We start from the raw sequence: 3,789 nt of genomic DNA, 5'->3' as shown, positions 1-3,789 counted from the left end.
ACCAGGCCAAAGAAACAGCAAGTGCAAAAGGTCCAAGGTCAGGGTGTGCCAGTGTGTTCATAGAATATCAAGGAGGCCAGTGTGGCTGGAGCAGACTTATCCAGGGAGAGAATGAAAGGAGACAAAACCCTTCTCTGAGTGACGTGGAAAACCATTAGAAGGTTTTGAGCAAAGGAATAACATAAGCTGACATGATTTTGAACAATTACCACCACTCCTCATTTCATTGTGCTTCAATTTGCAGATATTGTACTTTTTACAAATTGAAGGTTTGTGGGAACCCTGTATTGAGCAAGCTTATTGGTGCCATTTTTACAACAGCATTTGTTCACTTCGTGTGTTTGTGTCACATGTTGGTAATTCTCACAATATTTCAAATTGTCTCATTATTATTATATTTGTTGCGGTGATCTGTGGTCAGTGATCTTTGATATTACTATTGTAATTGTGTTAGGGCACCATCAACCGTGAAAGATGCTGACTTAATAAATGTGTGCGTTCTGACTGCTCCACCAACCTGTCATTTCCCTGTCTCTCTCCTTCTCCTGGAGCCTCCCTATTCCCTGAGACACACAATATTGAAATTAGGCCAGTTAATAATCTTAAAATGGTCTCTAAGTGTTCAAGTGAAAGGGAGAGTCACATATCTCTCACTTTAAATCAAAAACTAGAAATGATTAAGCTTAGTTAGGAAGGCATGTGGAAAACAAAGATAAGGTGGAAAGGTAGGCCTCTTGTACCAAACAGCCAAATTGTGAATGCAAAGGAAAAGTTCTTGTAGGAAATTAAAAGTGCTACTCTAGTGAACACAAAATGATAAGAAGGTGAAATTGCCCTATTGCTGAGAAAGTTTTAGGGTCTGGATAGAAGATCACACTAGCCACAACATTCCCTTAAACCTAAATCTAACCCAGATCAAGGCCCTAAATCTCTCCAGTTCTATGAAGGCTGACAGAGGTGAGGAACCTGCAGAAGAAAAGTTTGAAGCTAGCAGAGGTCGGTTCATGAGGTTTAAGGAAAGAAGCATGGTTCCATAACATAAAAATGCAAGGTGAAGCAGCAAGGGCTGATGTAGAAGCTGCAGCAAGTTATCCAGAAGGTCTGGCTAAGATCATTAATAAAGGTGGCGACACTCAACATCAGATTTTCAATGTAGATGAAACAGCCTTATATTGGAAGAAGATGCTATTTAGGATTTTCAGAGCTCGAGAGGAGAAGTCTATGCCTGGCTTCAAAGCTTCAAAGGACAGGCTGACTCTTTTTAAGGGCTAATGCAGTTGGTGACTTTAAGTGGAAGCCAGTGCTCATTTTCCAGTTGAAAATCCTCAGGCCCTAAAGAATAATGCTAACTCTCCTCTGCCTGTGGTCTATGAATGGAACAACAAAGCCTGGATGACAGTACATCTGTTTACAACATGGTTTATTGAATATTTTAAGCTCACTATTGAAACCTACTGCTCAGGAAAAAATTAAATATTCCTTTCAAAATATTACTGCCCAAGAGGTCTGATAGAGATGTACAAGATTAATGTTTTCTTTTTTAAAAAATATATATTTTTATTGATTTCAGTGAGGAAGGGAGAGGGAGAGAAAGATAGAAATATCAATGATGAGAGAGAATCATTGATTGGCTGCCTCCTGCACACCCCGCACTGAGGATCGAGCCCACAACCCAGACATGTGCTCTGACCGGGAATAGAACCCTGACCTCTTGGTTCATAGGTCAACGCTCAACCACTGAGTGATGTGGGCCAGGCGAGATTAATGTTTTCATGCTGCTTATACAACATCCATTCTGCAGCCCATGGATCAAGGAGTACTTTCTAATTTCAAGTCTTATTATTTAAGAAATACACTTCGTAAGGCTATAGCTGCGAGAGAGTGAATTCCTGATGGATTTAGGCAAAGTAAATTGAAATCCTCTGGAAAGGATTCATCATTCTAGATGCTATTAAGAATATTCATGATTCATGGGAAGAGGTCAAAATGCCAACATTAACAGGAAGAAGAAGTTGATTCCAGCCCTCACAGATGACTTTGAGGGGTTCAAGTCTTCTGTGGATAAAGTAACTGTGCATGTGATGGAATAGCAAGAGAACCAGAATTAGAAGTGGAGCCTGAAGATGTGATTGAATTGCTCCAATCTCCTGATACTATTCTAATGGATGAGGAGCTTCTTCTTATGGATGAGCAGAGAAAGTGGTTTCTGGAGATGGACTCTACTCCTGATGAAGATGCTGGGAAGACTGTTGAAATGACAACAAATAACTTGGAATATTACATAAACTTAGGTGATAACGCAGCAACTGTGTTTGAAAGAATTAATTCCAATCTCGAAAGAAGTTCTTTGTGCAAAATGCTCTAGAACAGCATTGAATGCAATGGAGAAATTGCTCTGAAAGTAAGTATCTATTGGTATGACAAATCTCGTTGCTGTCTTAGTTTAAGAAATTGCAGCAGTCACCCCAGCCTTCAGTAAGCACCACCCTGATCAGTCAGCAGCCATCATCATCAAGGCAAGACCCTCCACCAGCAAAAAGATTACAACTCACTAAAGGCTCAGATGATGGTTATCATTTTTTAGCAATATAGTATTTTTTAATTAACGTATGTAAATTTTTTTAGACATAATGCTTTTGCATACTTAATAGACTACCGTGTAGCATAAAAATAATTTTTATATGCACTGGGAAACCAAAAATTTTTATTTGCTTTATTGAGGTAGTCTGCAATCAAACCTGTAATATCTCTGAGTTATGCCTGTACTCTGGCCACTATATGGAAAATAGATTATAGGAGGGCTAAGAGAGACCTCTAAGATGCTATATCTCAGGGAAGAAATGATAGTAATTATAGTCACCAGGTGGTAGATATGCAATTTCATTAATGCACTAGAGATCCGGTGCATGAAATTCGTGCATGGGAGGGGTGGGGTCTCTCAGCCCAGCCTGTACCCTCTCACAATCCAGGACCCATCAGACATCCATTTTGCAATCCTGGACTGCTGGCTCCTAACCGCTCACCTGCCCACCTGTCTGGTCACCCCTAACCACTCACCTGCCTGCCTGATCACCCCTAACCACTCGCCCACCTGCCTGATTGGCCCTAACTGCTCGCCTGCCTGCCTGATTGGCCCTAACCACTTCTGCCTGCCTGCCTCATCGCCCCTAACCACTCACCTGCCTGCCTGATCTCCCACTTACCTGATCACCCCTAACCACCACTGCCTCACCCCCACCACAGTGGCTTTGTCCAAAAGGTCATCTGGAAGGACGTCCAGAAGGTCATTCGGCTGTCTGGTCTAATTAGCATATTATGCTTTTATTATTATAGATAGGCAGCAGAATTCTAAACTGGAGCTGCTACTCTTTGGAAATACCAATGTCTGAGGCTACAGTTTTATGCCAAAGAGGGTTGACCAAAGCTTATCCATGAACCCAAGTAAGCATTCTTAGAAGTCCCTGAGGGGGACAGACAGAAGGATCCATCAGAGACTTTGCAATCACGATGACTACATTTATAATCACAGCTTGAAAAGCCTGAGATGTTCAAGTTTCACGGCTATAGAGAAAGGATGTAGGACCAGAAGGCACATAGTGTACACTGCTGTCTAAGAAAAGGGAGCAATGGCTTCTCTAGTCTGCCTCTAACATTATCCCAGGTAGGCAAATTCCTGCCATGCTTTCACATTTAGTCCATCTGGCACATATACCCTTATAACACAGATGGATGCATCAGGCTGTGTTGGTGTCAACAGCCATTAGTATCACCCACCGTAGCCTTCTTGCA

General features: G+C 41.6%; 1 pseudogene; it reads left to right on the top strand.

The window, feature by feature from the left end:
- The first annotated feature begins 607 nt into the window (after window positions 1–607).
- On the top strand, window positions 608–2,592 carry LOC132237596 (tigger transposable element-derived protein 1-like; annotated as a pseudogene).
- Window positions 2,593–3,789: the final 1,197 nt, after the last annotated feature.

The sequence above is a fragment of the Myotis daubentonii genome, chromosome 6 (assembly GCF_963259705.1).
Source record: "Myotis daubentonii chromosome 6, mMyoDau2.1, whole genome shotgun sequence".
Taxonomy (NCBI): Eukaryota; Metazoa; Chordata; class Mammalia; order Chiroptera; family Vespertilionidae; genus Myotis; species Myotis daubentonii.
The sequence above is the reverse complement of the archived record's forward strand: the minus strand, read 5'-3'. Positions and strand labels throughout refer to the sequence as shown.